Source organism: Procambarus clarkii, chromosome 5, assembly GCF_040958095.1.
Source record: "Procambarus clarkii isolate CNS0578487 chromosome 5, FALCON_Pclarkii_2.0, whole genome shotgun sequence".
NCBI classification, from domain to species: Eukaryota; Metazoa; Arthropoda; class Malacostraca; order Decapoda; family Cambaridae; genus Procambarus; species Procambarus clarkii.
In genome coordinates, this window is record NC_091154.1 from 40824832 (window position 1) to 40845287 (window position 20456).

A 20456-nucleotide genomic window follows, 5' to 3' on the forward strand; every position below is an offset into this window, starting at 1 on the left:
ACTAATTACCAGCATATACTATGTTACCGCTGCTTTACATCCATTGAAATTACTAAAAGTATAATATTTCCCTACAGTATAATTATTTAATAGAATAGTTAAAATGAATTACAAATTTGAGAATAAATTAAAGTGTCATAAACTTAGCCTCATAGTCCTACTCTTTGGGGCAATTAGAATTTTAACACACGGTTTTGCTTTTTGGAAGTTCGTGTTAATGGATGTGTAACAGAGAACACATCTGGGACTAGACCCTCGTGTTATTTTAAGGGTACTCGGTGCATTAGTCTGGTGTAGTGGAGGTTTGGCTTAGCCCAAGTGAATAAGTGTGTTTCATGGGTATACTTTCTTTTTGTTTTTAGATTGTCTAAATAGGCCTATATAGTTTTGGTTTTAACTTATTCTCTCCCACACTTTCATATACACACATTGGACCAATATATATATATATATATATATATATATATATATATATATATATATATATATATATATTGTAAAATCACAGGTTGATATCACGCCAGACCTGTTTCCTGTAGATCAAGAGCATATGTTCAGCAACGCATATGCAAGGTTAGCCAACATAAGAACGTATTAGGCAGTGATGTGGTGGAGGCTGACTCCATACACAATTTCAAATGTAGATATGATAGAGCTCAGTAGGCTCAGGAATCTGTACACCAGTTGATTGACAGTTGAGAGGCGGAACCAAAGAGCCAGAGCTCAACAAGCTCAACTAGGTGAGAACGCCTACACATCCCAATCAACATAGTACCGAACATTCTGGTTGATAAACATATTTCTTCCTGTGCACTGCAAAAGTAATGCAAGTACTGTTTTACAGACAACAAAAATCCACTGTACTTGTTAAATACGCCAGACCACTCACTAGATACCACATTACAGAGTAAGAACTCACTGTATAACGAAGGTCTAGGCCTAATATCTCATCCTTAAGAGGCCAGATTAAAATTATCAAGTCTACAAAAATGGCAGAGCCGGAGCCACGCTACACGTAATCGAGTGTGAAAAAATCAGTTTAGAGAACCCTTATCACTAATGCTCAAGAAATGTCCGTGTTTTACGTTGATATATTTGTTACGGCCACAATGGGACGCAACCAATGGGACGCAATCTTTTCTGGTGGTACGAAAGTTCTGGTATCCGGCCCCAAGTTAGTAGAGGCTTTCAAGGGGTGAGCTCAGTAATGCAAGTAAAACAAAAGGGGGAGGTACATTAAATATAACAGGTCATCACTTTATCCATATGTAATTATTTTTCCCATCACCATATATATATATAAAACTCTTAAAAGGAAGTATTACTACACTATATGTACATCAACGAAAGAAACTTTACCCATTTGTCTCTGCCTCCATCGGGGATCGAACCCGGAACCTCAGGACTACGAATCCGAAGCGCTGTCCACCCAGCTGTCAGGCGCCCATATATCCTAAGTTTGCCTATTGTAGATAGTGAACATAGCCTAGCCGTGTTAGCTATATTAGGCTAGTGTAATCAGATTATTACTCTTGAAACACACATTTAATGCAAATTAATACTGTAATTAGTAAGCTGTATAATGTAAAATAATGGAAAGTAGTAGTTCATTTAAATTAGTAATGCTGAGTGGTGCCCGCAAATTTGATTTATGACGTGCACATTGTCAAGACTAATTTGGATTAAATTAACTTTTAATACATTTTTGCGCATGACAGCCATTTGTTTATAGTGTTCAACAGTCTTTCTCCAGCCCGTCCTCCTAATTTTCCCAACGTCAAGAGTCAATTTAAAGTGTCCTCTCGTAACAAACCAGAGGACCCAAAACAGAAAACAAGACAGCAGGTTACTTTCGCGAGCCGCTTCCATTTTCTAGTACGACAATTTTTGTCCTCATGTAACGCATATGGTCGAAATGCGACGTTTTCTCTTTTTTTTTTGTAGAACAGGTTGCTTTCTCAGCGACAATAACGTGATGCAAAAGTTTTATTGTATGCAGACCAACCACACTGGACCTATATATTGTATATCTGTTGTACACATATCTGATGGTATTGGAACGGCTGACAAATGGCTTCTCCAAGGATAAATAAGGGTCCAGGGACCAGATTCACGAAGCAGTTACGCAAGCACTTACGAACCTGTCCATCTTTTCTCAATATTTGGCGGCTTTGTTTACAATTATTAGCAGTTAATGACCTCCGAAGCACCAGGAGGCTGTTTATAACAATAACAGTGAATTGGAAAGTTTTCATGCTTGTAAACCGTTTAATAAATGTAACCAAAGCCGTCAAAGATTGAGGAAAGATATACACGTTCTTAAGTACTTGCGTAACTGCTTCGTGAATCTGGCCCCTGGTTGTTCCCACGGCTATCTAATTTGATTTCAGCTAATAATACTAGGCTGTACCATTTTAGATAACAACCCCCAACTGTACTAATTGTGGCTCAAGTCATAATGGCACTTTGGCCACAACCACGACAACTTCCAGACCCCTTTAAAGCGAATAGTGTGAGGAGACCATACCAGGGTGCCTGGGAGACCCGCCATCACTGTGCACCTCGACCAGTTCAGACCACAACGCCCCAATGGCTCACATTACGGGCCTGGGTACTACTACAGACCACCACCACTCCGTTTGTATGTTGGTGTCTGTGACCTCGTATGTCTTCCCGCCCTTGTACTCTATTACTAAGAAGTACGACTATAATTTACTCTTAAACAAAGAGGGAAGATATTATGTTTTGGTAGCATATACGAATGCGATTCGTACACATTGATGCGAATGAAATTTAATTGGTTCGTTCTCGACTCACAATCGAGAATTGCGGGTTTTCAAATCCCGGGCGGGACAGAAATGGTTGGGCGCGATTCCTGTCACCTAATGCCTCTGTTCACCTAGCGGTAAATAGGCGTTAGTCAGCTTGTTGTGGGGGTTGCATCACATTAGTAATTCAGTAATTACTGAAGTAATTACTGTCAGTAATTTGACTTTGAGAAGACCTCGATTTAGGCCTAACATGTACTGTATGTATAAACTAGGTTTTTGGCTCCCCACACAATGAATTATTATTAATTATATTGTGGAAATAGAGTAGGATGTGACATCGATTTTTTTTATTGCAAGTCAGTCAGTGCAAGGAAACAAAAAGGAGGCCTGGTCGAGGACCGGGCCGCGGGGACGCTAAGCCCCGAAATCATCTCAAGATAACCTCAAGAGATGGACACGAATAATTTGTTTTAGCCATCTGACTTAATCTTTAAATTGTATTTCAGTGTAAAAACTGTATGTGCCATGAACACGTATATAACGATGTTAAGTGCATTAAAGAATATGTAGAAAAGTGATACATATTTTATGTACTTTTCAAACAGATGAAACTGATCTGGACTTGTATCCCGCCTCGCTAACATCGCTCCTGAACTTCGTATATCAGGTAAGTTGTATTCATATTGATCACACTTTGTTTTTTTAATTTGTTATATAATTTGTAAATTTACTTGCTACTACAGCTGAGGTTTACTCACTAAAGAATGTTGTCAAGTCCTGGAAGGTAAGGTATGTTGGGAGTTAGGTCAGAGACTCTGCACCACGATTCAGCAAGCATTTACGAACCTATACATCTTTTCTCAATCTTTAGCAACGTTGTTTACATGTATTAGTTTATGAGCATCTAAACTTCGCAGTCAAGTGATGTTATTGTTGTAAACAGCTCCCCTAGTGCTTCGGAGCTCGTAAACTGTTAAATATACGTAAACAAAACCGCCAGAGATTTAAGAAAAGCGATTCAGGTTCATAAATACTTGCGTAACTGCTTGATGACTCCAGGTTCAGGTACTGGAATTGGTTAGCATATACAACACAATTTCTATGTGTATGGTATGTGTTAGTGTGTGATTCAGGGGGGGGGAGTTGAATTGTCTCCGTTGTTAGCAGTAGCCTATTGGTTCTCCCAGAACCAATAGGCTACGATAGGATTTCCTCCGAGGAGGTATTCACGATGGGTTAAGAACCCATGCTGGGAGTTGGATCTTGATATTACCATTTGTCTTGTTAAAATAAATGCTGAGAAATATCGCAAAGACCCTAGAATTATTTTCACAAGCAATAAGCTACGGATTTTTTTTCTTTGATTTAAACACAATATATTTGCAATAACGCAAGGAAATATCCTCACACACAACCTAAAAAACCCTAGCACAACTTGCCTCAAACAATAATTACATACATTACATACATACTTATTTATACATAAAATAAGTCTATGCATCAATGTTGAAACATGGAACCTCGCAGGGCTTATACTCCAGCCCGTCCTCCCAGCCTCCACACCAATCCAACCTGCTGTCAAAATACCCCTTCAATAAACAATGCATGAAAGGGGGTACCCTCAGGGATCATACTTTCATTAGAATATGTCCAATATACTCTCAACATTGTAAACTTCTTAATATTGTAAAGTATGAAAATCAACATTACTATTAGTGTACCCATATCCTCACGTACGGAATATTGATGTTTCGGTCCAAGTACAATAAAAATACATATACATGCAATTAACATTTGCAAGTATTCAATGTGGTATTGCAACTGTCTCCAGGTATGTTGCTAACGTACCCGTAGGTTCATTATTTGAACACTGAAACCCACTGAAAGTATTTAGCGTGTCGAGGGAACTGTGTATGACTCTTACAAGCTGTAGGCTACTTACTGTAGGTTCGGTATAGCTGACATAAACTGTATTATCCTTAAGATAAGCTCTCAGTGATACCTGCTATCTCAAACTAATATCATGATATCAGTTTTGGTAAAGTCCAGGATATGGATTTTCTTTTTGAATATTGAATTTTATTTAAAAAAAAACGAAATTGATTTAAGTAAGGTATCCTATCTAATGTATATTAGATATTCGCCATCTATAATAACTGCGTAGGTTTTGTTTTACTAATATTTTTATTTTATTGAACCCAGTTTAAAATGTTAAATATTACATTATGTAATAATAATTCATTATGTCGGGGGACAGGCAGCCAATTTATACATAAAATACAGTTAATCTGTACAGCGGGGCCTGATAGCTGAGTGGACTGCACTTCGGATTCGTAGTCCTGAGGTTCCGGGTTCGATCAACGGCGGAGGCGGAAACAAATGGGCAGAATTTCTTTCACCCTGATGCCCCTGTTACCTAGTAGTAAATAGGTACCTGGGAGTTTGACGGCTATTACGGGCTGCTTCCTGGGGGGTAACAAAAAGGAGGTCTGGTCGAGGACCGGGCCGCGGGGACGTTAAGCCCCGAAATCATCTCAAGATAACCTCAAGAAGGCTTATATCGCCCCCCCCCCCCTCCTCCAAGATTGAATTACAGACCCCGCTGCTTGATGGGGTTCTGGGGAGTTATTCTACTCCTGCTCCCCTTGTACTTCTGGGAGTACTTGTACTCCCTGACTTGTGAGAGCTTGGTCCACCAGGCTGTTGCTTGGAGCGGCCCGCAGGCCCACATACCCACCACAGCCCGGTTGGTCCGGAAAGAAAACTTGAAGAAAACTATCAAATTTTCTCTTGAAAATGTCCACGGTTGTTCCGGCAATATTTCTTATACTTGCTCACAAGGTTGCAACCCCACAATAAGCTGACTAACTCCTAGGTATCTGTTTACTGCTAGGTGAACAGGTGCATTAGGTGATAGGAAACGTACCCAACCTTTTCTGTTCTGTCCGGGATTCGAACCCGAAATTCCCGATTGTGAGTCGAGGACGAATGTGTCGGTAATTACAGCAGCCCGTTGTCGCGAGCGACCCCAGTTACGGCCTCAGTAACTTGGGTTCTTTTTGTCTCTTTCTAGAGGGCCTTAATGTCCCTATCTTACCAGATCTAGTTTAGTCAAGGTCACGTTATTAAGGTTAAGTTATTAAGAACCCAAGTTCTTAATAACTTAACGTCAAGGTTAAGTTATTAACCCCAAGTCAAGGTTAAGTTATTAAGAACCGAGCAATAATAGACAACCAAATCGGGAAGGGGTTAAACAACACTAAACGAAAAAATCACGCCAAATATACTTAAATATTTTGTACAGATAATTACCGGAAACATACAGCAATATCTATACACCACAGATAACACCGTAAGTGTCACGTTCACACAGGACGCTACAGAAACCTCTGCCGTCTTCTACCACGGCGAGTCCTTGTAACAACACTTAAGGCTCCTTCCCCTGTGTTCACTTCTTCTCAAGTACTCAAGTCAGCCAGTCCACTTTTCCAACAATGCTGAGGTCAGTCCTCCGCAGTATTATCACAGTGTTTAAACTAACTCTAGCACCACTGGCTAGCTTCCTCGCAAGGTTCAACACAAATAAGCCTTAATCTAAAGGACAGATGGACGTTCACTCCGTCTGCCTTGTGGCCAACACAACTTGGCCACCCTGAGATACGTGGTTACAACACCAGTAGGTCCCTGGCTACCAACAGACAGTTCACTACGACGACCTCCCTGGAAACACAAACCGAAACTGTCTTTATTTTCCGCTTGTTAAAACTTGTAATAAAGTTGTTACATCTTGGCTTAACGTGTTTATGACGTATTAGAACGTTGTTACAACTTGCTATATTGGTTGTTATAACTGGTTAGGTGGTGTTAAAACTTGTTCGAACGTTGTACCAACGTCGTAGTTTCGGTGTGTGTTTGGCGGGCTGGCTCTTCTTGTTCCGACCGAAACAAGCCCTTAATGCCTGAGAACTGCCCTTTCTGGTCACTCCTGGTGGACTTTTTTTGTTTGCAGGGATATTCCTGCGCGGGCCCGAAGCCTCTGGCTGGCCCACTAAGTGTTACTTGTTTCTTGTTTCCGTTTTACTTAAGTGGTGTATGAGTATTTATGACTCGTACGGTCGATTCAGTAACATTATGCCCAATGTGTTTAACAACTTCTGCTCTGTTGAATTTTAGTTGAAATCTTATTGGGTGCACAACTGTGCATTGTGTTAGATAATGTTCCAGTGGTCTGTCGGGCATTTCTCCACAGTGCTGACATTTCCTCTTATCTTCTGGAACCTGTAAGCCTGTTTCCCATGCACATGGGTATCCAAGCCTAATGTGATGTAAGTGCACTTTTGTTGTTCTACTGCTCTCTTGCATCAAAATAAGTGGTTCGTAGTTGGTTGAATTCTTGTACCAACTCGCAGATCCTGATGTTGCAACTGCTGTGTTGTGGTCACTGTACATCTTCTGCATTGCTCTATTTCTAATTACTTTTTTAATCTGTGACAGACTCTATGGCATGTAAATGTCTATATTTCTTCTCTTAGCTGTTGTGCTAAGTTCTACAGCTAAGTTCTCTTGCTGTTGTGCAAAAACTTGCAGCAAAAGTTGAAGCTGCAAGTTTTGCAGCTTCATCTTCAATGTAATTCCCTATTATTCGCACATGACTCGGCACCCAGTTGATAAGTACCCGACGGCCTTGACGTTTGAGTGGCAGTAATGCTATGACATTTGTGATCAGATGGATGTTGTCACGAATGTGTTCTTGTTGCAAGGTTTCAATGGTACTTAAAGAATCTGCATGTATGACAACATGTTGTCGGTGTTCAGGAAGAGCATGTTCTAAAACCTTTTGCATGGCTAGCATCTCTATAAAGTTGAAGACCCCCCTTTGAGAGTCTCCAACTACAGAATTTCCCGCCTTCCTGGTGTACTGCTTTTCGCCGCTGTCATGTCACGTCTCACTTCATATCAGGAGGATGCATCACTTCGTATCACTATCACTTCATATCAACGTAGCTGTCGTATCACTTTTGTGGAAAGGAAACCATTTAGTACGATGGAAACTACACCTGTTTCAGTGAGATGGCAACATTCCAGTAGCGAACACAGAAAATGGGATCAGGTGCAATCAACAGATGGCGTTTACATCATCATAATCCCCAACTTTTTTTTTTCTCTCTCTCTCTCTCGAACGCCCTCAACTACTTTAACTACAACTGTACCATTGCAGTTACTACAAAATATTTTCGTTATTAGGCTGTACGTCAAAATATTTTAACTTTTAGGCCTATTCCTATTTTTAGTACTTGTTTCCGCTCTCCACCAAGGTACACAGGTATGACAGCAGTGTCGTAGGCCGTCAATCAGGCGCCAGAAGCGACCATCCTCGCCGGCGAGGCGGCCTCCGTGATAGAGAGATAGTGCAAGATAGTGCTAATTGTCACCTCCCTTCCCTGTACACCTGCTGTGTCTGCTCTCTTTGGGTATGTCCAACTACTTTTAGACTGGTCGGTGCAGCTTTTCGCAGGTTGGCGTTCGCTCCCTGATGGTCCAACATCATTTCTTCCCTCCGTCCTTCTTAGCTACTTGTCCTCGTATACCCTTCCAAATGCTATATAGTTGTACTGCCTTAGCGCCCTCTCCTCATAATTACCTTACCATTTTTTTTTGTATATCCGTGGCACGCGCCTGTGTAGACCCAGACAAGTTTCCTGTATTATTCAGTACACCAAATATGTTGGAAAATGTGTGTGAAGCCCCTATATATAGGGTCGTTTAAGGGTGGGTGTTGGTGGGGAAAGGGGAGAGGTGTTAAATAAAGTAGGCTGGAGGGGTGGGGTGTAGAAGTTTAGGCGACCCTGAGTTAGTGGTATGTGTGCGTAGGTGTTGGGCAATGGTTGGGGGGCTGGGCAAGTCCGGGAGGGGTGTTAGTGATGTTTGGCATGACAGTCGATATGCACACGATTGTGTCAAGTTTAGAGTTTGTGTGGCCCTTTAACATAGCCGTCTTGTCCTTGTGTGTGTGTGTGTGTGTGTGTGTGTGTGTGTGTTTGAATAGATTTCGTGTCTATATGCTCTTTCATGCACATCCTTTTTTGTATTTTTGTATTGATAAAGCACAATAAATACAATAAAAAGTCTGACAAAAAAAGTACAAGCAGTGATCCGTGGAAAACAAAGACAAAAACATGAGGACAATCGAAGAAAGGAAACACAAAATTGAAAAACAAACAAGCACAAAACATGGAAACACTGAAAGAAGACGGGAAATAGACACACAAATTATATATATACCGTACACAGAACTAGCCCGCGGCAAAGAAGCACAGTAAAAGAACGCTATACCGCAGGAGGGATAAATCCAGCCAGAAGGGCCACAGGGAAAGGGCAAAAAGCCAATACAGACATTAATGTATAACCGGAACACGCAGGGACCGGGATGAAGCCTAGTTTGTTACAACAGAAACAATTTGGCATAGCTTCTTTTTATCCGATGCCTATGTTCACCTGACAGCATATAGGTACCTGGTAGCTACACACGCATTGCGGGCTGCATCCTGGGGATGGGCAGTAGATGACCATGTTGTTAGATACACGCACAACACAAACACCAGTCATTAACAGCCTGCTAACATCACTCAGAAGCCATGTTATCTTGTACCCACCTGTGAGCAATTTCGACTGTGTTCGAGCCTATGGTTGGGAGGATAAACCTGGTACCAGTCCATAACTGTTTACCCTCATCCCCACTCAGCCATTTTTATCAATGTTATCCTCATGTTTACTGGATAACTGTAGTTTAGTAGTCAGGGCTGATTGTCACCTTGTCCAGTGTGTGTTTATTCGTATGCGGTACTGATCCTAAATCAAATACACGGTTTGACTCTGAGAATACCCAGTAAGGTATGTGGAATGATAAGCAAGTATTTATCGTTCAGTTAATGTGTGCGTGTGTACTTGCACCCAAATTTTATTGCAGAGCATCAGCTCCTCAGTAACGCTTAGCCCACCAGTTAGGCTTTACCCTATTTGTTGGGGGTAATTCAGTAACTACTTTTTGGGCAGTTTTGTTAGCTTCTTTAGCTTCCTCTAATTAATTACATTCTCACTATGTTAAGTAAGTTCTTTATAACATCCTTGTGACTTTTGTATCTTAAATTTGCATCCATGCCCCCTTGTTTTGCCCTTCTTTTAACTACCATGTCCTCCTTATGCCCCGTAGTCCCCATCATTATCCACAGTTTCAGCCCCGCTCCTGTGCTAGGTAAGTTACGGGCTCACCATAGCCCGTGCTACTTGGAACTTGTTCCAAGTAGCTGAATCTATAATAACAACAACCATCATTATCCCCAAGACTTGTATGTCATCGTCACACCGGCTTATTCTCCCTCCACGCGGGAGCCTATTCTCCCTCCACGCGGGAGCCTATTCTCCCTCCACGCGGGAGCCTATTCTCCCTCCACGCGGGAGCCTATTCTCCCTCCACGCGGGAGCCTATTCTCCCTCCACGCGCGAGCCTATTCTCCCTCCACGCGCGAGCCTATTCTCCCTCCACGCGCGAGCCTATTCTCCCTCCACGCGCGAGCCTATTCTCCCTCCACGCGCGAGCCTATTCTCCCTCCACGCGCGAGCCTATTCTCCCTCCACGCGCGAGCCTATTCTCCCTCCACGCGCGAGCCTATTCTCCCTCCACGCGGGAGCCTATTCTCCCTCCACGCGGGAGCCTATTCTCCCTCCACGCGGGAGCCTATTCTCCCTCCACGCGGGAGCCTATTCTCCCTCCACGCGGGAGCCTATTCTCCCTCCACGCGGGAGCCTATTCTCCCTCCACGCGGGAGCCTATTCTCTCTCCACGCGGGAGCCTATTCTCCCTCCACGCGGGAGCCTATTCTCCCTCCACGCGGGAGCCTATTCTCCCTCCACGCACTAGCCTATTCTCCCTCAGCGCACTAGCCTATTCTTCCGTCACACGCAAAGTTACTCATTTATTCATAAGTATGTGCATACAAGCGAGTCATTGTATTAAAACTCCGTTATCATGAAAGACTGGACCCTGCAGGCACATCCAGGCGAATATTTCATCGTCTAATGAAGGTGAATCTAGTAAAGTTTCTCAAGCGTTATGACATGACGAGTTTCCCCTCGAGACGTTATGTGGAGCGGGGAGAGTGGTCTGCCAACCGAGAATTGTTTCACGGCACCACTTTTGTTGTATTATATATAACCCTGACACACATTCTGCACCAAAACTATGTAATACACACGTTCAGTTGCAGGTGCACGAACGCGCTCGCATATTCGAACGCGTCAGCATGAAAAGATTTGCACGTGTATACGGATGTGTAAACACAGTCTTGAACATACATGTATACGTAAATATACATGGCCATTTTAATACACAGATTTTTTCACGTGTGTTGATACATTCCAGTCCATCCTCCATAGACATGTACCAAGTATAAGCGCAAAATATGATTTGCCCGATCCAACCTTAGGCTATGTTCATCCAAGCTGCGGATGCCTCCAAACGCGAATTCGTAAAATTTGCCATTTGTGCTCAAACTCAGTCCTTGAAGGCTGCCGACTCCTTATCTAGAGCTGTGATAGTTCTAGATAAGAAGTCGGCAGCCTTTAAGTAACCTTCAAGACATCTTCACTAAACTGTCTTAAGGCAAAGCCAAGTTTGAGGGGAATAAGTCATTTTCCATACATTCGAGGCATAAGCAGTTAAGACCATAACACTTACAACCCTCGGACAAAAATTGTTACATAGTGATGTACAGTATTGACAACACGTTTGGAAAGTGTTAAGGAAGGACTAAACAAACGTGGACTGGGATACACTCGGACGTAGGTTCGAACCTTCATCACGGCCCTTGTGGATTTGTGCATTAGTGTTGTATTAGCTAAAGGTATTTCTCCAGTTAAGAATCTAAGCTACACTCACGATGCATCTTGAATGTATCATTGCTCTAATTGTATTTGATGCTATTTGGTGGTGGAGAAAGAGGAGCCAGGGGTAAAAGCCATCAGTACGGAAGCTGGACAGGCTTGGCCTGGTGACGTAGTTTGGGTTGCCAATGCAACCCGTCCTCCTATGGGTTTCCCGGCAACCTGTCCTCTTAAAAAGAACGTCGTTTTTGGCCGTTTGTCTGTATGGCCGAATTTGGACGTAATTTGAAAATGAAAAAAAAATGAAAATAAATTTGGATTTTTTTTTCCAACAACAATAAGTTAAGGGTCCTCTGATAGGTTAGGTGGGCAGGAAATTCTCATAAAGTTTCAAAACGTTATGAAAAACGTTAATTTAAAGTGCCCTCTCCTAACCTCTGCACGTACGACGGACGACTCAAATAGAAAACGGAACAGAACGTCACTTTTGCGAGTCGATTTCATTTCAAATTACGTCCAAATTTAGCCATATCGCGCATACGAGCCAAAAGTGACGTTATTTTTAAGAGGACGGGTTGTTCCCAGCGTCAAGAAAACGGTCAATTTAAAGTGGTCTCTCCTAACCTAGCAAAGGGCCTAAAACAGAAAACGGGACAGTACGTCACTTTCGCGAGCCGCTTCCATTTTCTAGTACGACAATTTTTGGCCTTAGGTAACGCATACGGTCGAAATGCGACGTTCTTTGTAAGAGGACAGGTTGGCCATTGATTATGAGGAATGCGTGCATGAATGTACCAGTTGTGCCGTGGCGGGGTAGAAATAGCCTAAGCTGCTCTATCCCTTTGAGATGTATTTCTTTCTTATCTCAATAAACATACTTCAACCAATTGTGCCGCAAACTGGTTACTTCTTTAATTCTGTAATCAACTAATAGTCCTGCGAGTACAGTACAGTTACAAACTGCATTATTTGGTGTGGTGAATTATTATTATTTTTTTTTTTGCAGGGATATTCCTGCGCGGGCCCTAAGCCTCTGGCTGGCCCACTAAGTGTTGCTTGTTTCTGTTTTACTTGGGCGGAGTATGAGTATTTATGACCCGTATGGTCGCTTCAGTAAGATTTTGCCATATGTGTTTAACAACTTCTTCTGCTCTGTTGAATCTAAGTTGAAATCTTAATGGGTTTGTAACTGTGCACTATGTTAGATAATGTTCCAGTGGTCTGTTCTGGTTGTAACTGTGCACTGTGTTAGATAATGTTCCAGTGGTCTGTTCTGGTTGTAACTGTGCACTGTGTTAGATAATGTTCCAGTGGTCTGTTCTGGTTGTAACTGTGCACTGTGTTAGATAATGTTCCAGTGGTCTGTTCTGGTTGTAACTGTGCACTGTGTTGGTGTGGTGAAGCCTAACAATGCAGCCGGACGCTATATTGGCCTATTTGTACACTGAAAAATTTCAGCTGTTGTATCACATCTTTATTTTATTTAGTCCTCATTTTCATAAATAAAATGATCATGATTAGTGTGTGTTCTAACCGAAAAGTTCCTGAAGGTCAAGCTTCAGCTTTTGGACCCGTGTGTGTGTGTTCGTGTACTTACCTAGTTGTGCTTGAGGGGGTTGAGCTCTGGCTCATTGGTCCCGCCTCTCAACTGTCAACCAACTGGTGTACAGGTTCCCGAGCCTACTGGGCTCTATCATATCTACACTTGAAACTGTGTATGGAGTCAGTCTCCACCACATCACTTCCTAATTCATTCCATTTGTCTACTATTCTGACGCTGAAAAAATTATTTTTAATGTCTCTAGGGCTCATTTAAGCGCTCAATTTCCACCTGTGTCCCCTAGTGCGAGTGTCCCTTGTGTTAATTGTCCGAGGGACGTGTGAGTGCCCGAGTGAATGGTAGTTGGTTGTGATGCAGACACTTAGAGCTGTAAGAGGCATCTCAAAATTATCTGTGAAGTGATAATGCGTCGATAAATTGTGGTGTAAACCAGTTATGAGAGAGTGCAGTGTATGGTGGTGTTTTATGAGAGAGTGTAGTGTATGGCGGTAGTGGAGCAGTTAGTGGTTATTGAGGGACACTTCACGTGGCACAGGTGTGGCACCTTCACACCTGTAGCACCCAGGCACTTGCTCACCCGACCCCTGCTGATTCACTTCTTTCTAACCGCACGCGCGCGCGCGCGCACACACACACACACACACACACACACACACACACACACACACACACACACACACCCACCCGACCTCTTACAAAGGAGCATGGAAGAAATATAGAGAACACAGAAGGAAATCATAATGCATACAAGGCCAGAAATTAGTTCACAGAAACTAGGCGAGTGACCGAGCAGTAGCACGAGAATAACATTGCATACGAGGCTAAGTCTGAACCAAGACTGTTCTATAGTCGTATGAGAGGGGAAGATGACTATGAATGTCAGGTTATCAGACCTGACCAACAGTGAGGGAGGACATGCGGACATATACCAGGAATTTGACAAAAGCTTTCGGGAATATTCAAGCCGGAAACCGATTTGCCACTTGAGCTTAGAGCCCAAACCGAACAGGTAATGCCTCAGGAAAGCCTCACTGAAATAAGTAACTCCGGAAGAAGTAAATGAACAACCCAGCGGGTTTTCTTCCTATTGGGGAGTGTTGTACGTGCTGCTATGGCGGTGTGTCCATTCACAAGATGAGTGGCGCTGCCCAATAAACTCGTCCCTCGGGGCAAAATTTGATTTAAAAAAAGAAGCAATTACAGGAGTTGAATGTGTCAAATTGAATGTACACATAGTAGATAGATACTAAAAAAAATAGGTTTAGAGTCAGAACGTTTGACAACTGACGGTTAGAAAGGTAGGGGCCAAGAGCTGACAGCTCGATCCTGGAGGCAAAAATAGATGAATACAGAAGTGAGGGCGGGACAGTGGGGGGGGGGGGGATGGGGTCGGGCGGGAGGAAGGGGAATGAGGGGGGTGGTCGAAGGGGGTGAGGGCGGAGGGGGAAGGGGAGGTCGAGGAACGTATTTGAGGCAAGTGTTGCATTGGAAACAGATCAGTTGAAGGTCAGCTGGTGTAGCTGCTGGGCCACGGCTGCTCACTGACCCCCCTCATGCACCGTCCCACCCCCCCACCCCCTCCAGTGCTCCTTACCTTTCATACTTGCCTTCTCCCCTTCCACCCCTCGTTCATAAATCACCCTCTGCCCTGATAACATCCACGCTCCCCTCCTCCCTAGGCCTATCTATTCCTAGGCACGGGAACACGTGTAAGGCTCTCACCCCCCCCCCCCCCACACCATTCCCCTACACACACACAGCCAGTACTGGGATCCTGGGACCAGTACTGGGATCCTGGGACCAGTACTGGGATCCTGGGACCAGTAATGAGCGTATTCTGGCTTGTGTAACTGATCTTCCAGAACAAATATTAATACGATGGAAAACTGCAGGATTACTTTGGCAAATTAAAGAACGGTCTAGCAAGTGGCTACTGGAGTTTAACTCAAGCATGTGCAAAGTAATGAAGCTGTGTGCTGGGAACAATATTCCAGATACAAACTAGCAAATAGGGAAAAAATATTCACCTGAAATCGAATGAGAGACTTTGGGGTGAAAAGAAACCGAACTAGTTTCCCGCCACCCAATATATTATGAAGGGAGGCGGTCGGCCGAGCGGACAGCACGCTGGACTTATGATCCTGTGATCCCGGGTTCGATCCCGGGCGCCGGCGAGAAACAATGGGCAGAGTTTCTTTCACCCTATGTCCCTGTTACCTTGCAGTAAAATAGGTAAAATAAGTACCTGGGTGTTAGTCAGCTGTCACGGGCTGCTTCCTGGGGGTGGAGGACTGGTCGAGGACCGGGCCGCGGGGACACTAAAGCCCCGAAATCATCTCAAGATAACCTCAAGATCTTCCACTGGTCGTATTTCAGAAGAGAGCGGATCACCTCGTCGCAATTTCGCCATAAGGCTGGTCACACACACACACACACACACACACACACACACACACACACACACACACACACACACACACACACACACACACACAACTAAGCCATATCGACTGGATGGAAGACAGTAGAGTACTGCACTGGCCACGATCCGACCTGTACTCATTGCCTCGCCCGGTGATTCTGATTGGCTATCAGAATTCCCGCCACCGGAGGAGCCACGCCGTGCTGGTCGTTAACAACGTGCATGGTTGTTAACCTCGTTCCCCCCGTGTAACATTGAGTAAGAAAGCAGTACTCTTAAGTACCACTGCTTATACTCCGATGCGACGCAATAACACGATAAAAGAAACTTCCCGTAACAGCAGACTAGTCCAGAGGTATAGCAGCAGACTAGTCCAGGGGTATAGCAGCAGACTAGTCCAGGGGTATGGCAGCAGACTAGTCCAGGGGTATAGCAGCAGACTAGTCCAGGGGTATGGCAGCAGACTAGTCCAGGGGTATAGCAGCAGACTAGTCCAGGGGTATAGCAGCAGACTAGTCCAGGGGTATGGCAGCAGACTAGTCCAGGGGTATAGCAGCAGACTAGTCCAGGGGTATGGCAGCAGACTAGTCCAGGGGTATAGCAGCAGACTAGTCCAGGGGTATGGCAGCAGACTAGTCCAGGGGTATAGCAGCAGACTAGTCCAGGGGTATGGCAGCAGACTAGTCCAGGGGTATGGCAGCAGACTAGTCCAGGGGTATGGCAGCAGACTAGTCCAGGGGTATAGCAGCAGACTAGTCCAGAGGTATAGCAGCAGACTAGTCCAGAGGTATAGCAGCAGACTAGTCCAGAGGTATAGCAGCAGACTAGTCCAGGGGTATGGCAGCAGACTAGTCCAGGGGTATGGCAGCAGACTAGTCCAGGGGTATAGCAGCAGACTAGTCCAGAGGTATAGCAGCAGACTAGTCCAGAGGTATAGCAGCAGACTAGTCCAGGGGTATAGCAGCAGACTAGTCCAGGGGTATGGCAGCAGACTAGTCCAGGGGTATAGCAGCAGACTAGTCCAGGGGTATAGCAGCAGACTAGTCCAGGGGTATAGCAGCAGACTAGTCCAGGGGTATAGCAGCAGACTAGTCCAGAGGTATAGCAGCAGACTAGTCCAGAGGTATAGCAGCAGACTAGTCCAGGGGTATGGCAGCAGACTAGTCCAGGGGTATGGCAGCAGACTAGTCCAGGGGTATGGCAGCAGACTAGTCCAGGGGTATGGCAGCAGACTAGTCCAGGGGTATGGCAGCAGACTAGTCCAGGGGTATAGCAGCAGACTAGTCCAGAGGTATAGCAGCAGACTAGTCCAGAGGTATAGCAGCAGACTAGTCCAGAGGTATAGCAGCAGACTAGTCCAGGGGTATGGCAGCAGACTAGTCCAGGGGTATAGCAGCAGACTAGTCCAGGGGTATGGCAGCAGACTAGTCCAGGGGTATAGCAGCAGACTAGTCCAGGGGTATAGCAGCAGACTAGTCCAGGGGTATAGCAGCAGACTAGTCCAGGGGTATGGCAGCAGACTAGTCCAGGGGTATAGCAGCAGACTAGTCCAGGGGTATAGCAGCAGACTAGTCCAGGGGTATAGCAGCAGACTAGTCCAGGGGTATGGCAGCAGACTAGTCCAGGGGTATGGCAGCAGACTAGTCCAGGGGTATGGCAGCAGACTAGTCCAGGGGTATAGCAGCAGACTAGTCCAGGGGTATAGCAGCAGACTAGTCCAGGGGTATAGCAGCAGACTAGTCCAGGGGTATGGCAGCAGACTAGTCCAGGGGTATGGCAGCAGACTAGTCCAGGGGTATAGCAGCAGACTAGTCCAGGGGTATGGCAGCAGACTAGTCCAGGGGTATAGCAGCAGACTAGTCCAGGGGTATAGCAGCAGACTAGTCCAGGGGTATAGCAGCAGACTAGTCCAGGGGTATAGCAGCAGACTAGTCCAGGGGTATAGCAGCAGACTAGTCCAGGGGTATAGCAGCAGACTAGTCCAGGGGTATAGCAGCAGACTAGTCCAGAGGTATAGCAGCAGACTAGTCCAGGGGTATAGCAGCAGACTAGTCCAGGGGTATAGCAGCAGACTAGTCCAGGGGTATGGCAGCAGACTAGTCCAGGGGTATAGCAGCAGACTAGTCCAGGGGTATGGCAGCAGACTAGTCCAGGGGTATAGCAGCAGACTAGTCCAGGGGTATAGCAGCAGACTAGTCCAGGGGTATAGCAGCAGACTAGTCCAGGGGTATAGCAGCAGACTAGTCCAGGGGTATGGCAGCAGACTAGTCCAGGGGTATAGCAGCAGACTAGTCCAGGGGTATAGCAGCAGACTAGTCCAGGGGTATAGCAGCAGACTAGTCCAGGGGTATAGCAGCAGACTAGTCCAGGGGTATGGCAGCAGACTAGTCCAGGGGTATAGCAGCAGACTAGTCCAGGGGTATAGCAGCAGACTAGTCCAGGGGTATGGCAGCAGACTAGTCCAGGGGTATAGCAGCAGACTAGTCCAGGGGTATAGCAGCAGACTAGTCCAGGGGTATAGCAGCAGACTAGTCCAGGGGTATGGCAGCAGACTAGTCCAGGGGTATAGCAGCAGACTAGTCCAGGGGTATAGCAGCAGACTAGTCCAGGGGTATGGCAGCAGACTAGTCCAGGGGTATAGCAGCAGACTAGTCCAGGGGTATAGCAGCAGACTAGTCCAGGGGTATAGCAGCAGACTAGTCCAGGGGTATGGCAGCAGACTAGTCCAGGGGTATAGCAGCAGACTAGTCCAGGGGTATAGCAGCAGACTAGTCCAGGGGTATGGCAGCAGACTAGTCCAGGGGTATGGCAGCAGACTAGTCCAGGGGTATGGCAGCAGACTAGTCCAGGGGTATGGCAGCAGACTAGTCCAGGGGTATGGCAGCAGACTAGTCCAGGGGTATAGCAGCAGACTAGTCCAGGGGTATAGCAGCAGACTAGTCCAGGGGTATAGCAGCAGACTAGTCCAGGGGTATGGCAGCAGACTAGTCCAGGGGTATGGCAGCAGACTAGTCCAGGGGTATGAGGCAAGTGACGGATTAAAGCCGTACGCCATTAGCCTATCACCTCATGAACTTTCTCTCAAGGTGAGAGATGGCAGGACACACACAGCGAGACTGTGGTGGTGGGGGGGGGGGGTGAGAGATGACAGGACACACACAGCGAGACTGTGGTGGTGGTGGGGGGGGGGGGTGAGAGATGGCAGGACACACACAGCGAGACTGTGGTGGTGGTGGGGGGGGGGGGTGAGAGATGACAGGACACACACAGCGAGACTGTGGTGGTGGTGGGGGGGGGGGGTGAGAGATGGCAGGACACACACAGCGAGACTGTGGTGGTGGTGGTGGGGGGGGGGGTGAGAGATGGCAGGACACACACAGCGAGACTGTGGTGGTGGTGGTGGTGGGGGGGGGGGGGGGGTGAGAGATGGCAGGACACACACAGCGAGACTGTGGTGGTGGTGGTGGGGGGGGGGGGTGAGAGATGGCAGGACACACACAGCGAGACTGTGGTGGTGGGGGGGGTGAGAGATGACAGGACACACACAGCGAGACTGTGGTGGTGGTGGTGGGGGGGGGGTGAGAGATGACAGGACACACACAGCGAGACTGTGGTGGTGGTGGTGGGGGGGGGGGTACACCAACAACGTACGATAAGTGAACAAACAGAATACAACAAAATATTGAATTTGCACGTACAGTAGTTTGCAACGTCGTAGTAGTTTGTTTGTAGCTGTGGCACTCCAACAGTTTCAAGTACTTGTACTCTACATGAGAATATTGAAGGTTGAGAGACCAGAAGACTGCAAGTCTTCTTGCAGTCTTCTGGTCTTGCAGTCTCTCTGGTCTTCTTCTCGTGGTGTATATATACACCATGAGAAAGGTGTATGTAAAATTATTTTAACAATTGCGTAACAAGCTTCACAAGTCACTTGGTTAGCTAGTGAACTCTGGGGTTCAGTTCCTGAACCCATTATGTGCCTCTGTAACCCTTCCCACCACCGCCCACGGGATGGGTATGGGGTGCACAATAAGTAAACGACTGCATGAGTCGGGATCATAAATAAACCACTAAAATAATCCTCGTAGAGCCAAGCTGAGGTTATCTTCTGATAACTTCCCTACACTACATATATCACTTCCTCTGCCTTGTATTTACTTCTTACAGATGTTTCATTCATTATTTACTAATTAGTTATCTTTTATCTGCTAGTTATTCAGTTATTTTCCTCTCCATGAATGGGGAAGTGGAAGTAATTAATGAATGAAACGTCTTTAAGAAGTAAACACAAGAGAGGAGGTGCTACACGCGTAACACAGGCGTACAACTGTACGTCAGCCGTGCACAGGGTGTACGGCTGACGTACATCAGGGCAGGGACCAAGTAGCGATGTGCTATAGCCTTGGAAACTAATTACTGTAATTAGTATTTGAATGGTCTTAATTTGGCAGCTGGACGGAGAGAGAGAGAGAGAGAGAGAGAGAGAGAGAGAGAGAGAGAGAGAGAGAGAGAGAGAGAGAGAGAGAGAGAACACAAGACACCCGCCTAGCGTGACGAGGTGGGTGAAGAAAGAGACAATAGAGAGAGAGAGAGACAGAGTGCATGCGGCTGCTGGACATTTTCAGTGTTGCAAGCGGGCGACCGCCTCCCATGCCCGGGTTACGCCACTCTCATAAATCCGGGTAACATTCCTGGGCCACAATCATGTCATAGCGGCGTCCTTCGCCTCGCTGACATCCCTCAAAGCCTCCCACCACCAAATATAACACGATAACGCTCCAGTGATCGCCCACGATCATCCAAGCTGTGATAGCTGCAAGTC

General features: G+C 45.7%; 1 protein-coding gene across 2 annotated transcripts in view; it reads left to right on the forward strand.

The window, feature by feature from the left end:
- LOC123763249 (uncharacterized) overlaps nucleotides 1-20456 on the forward strand; it is a 199257-nt gene that overhangs the window by 5130 nt on the left and 173671 nt on the right. The window contains exon 2 of one of the 2 annotated variants that reach the window (XM_069301920.1): nucleotides 3377-3438. The exons of the other annotated variant lie outside the window; for it this stretch is intronic. The gene's annotated coding sequence lies outside the window, so the exon portion shown is untranslated. The remainder of the gene's footprint in view (nucleotides 1-3376; nucleotides 3439-20456) is intronic. 2 annotated transcript variants of the gene reach the window in all.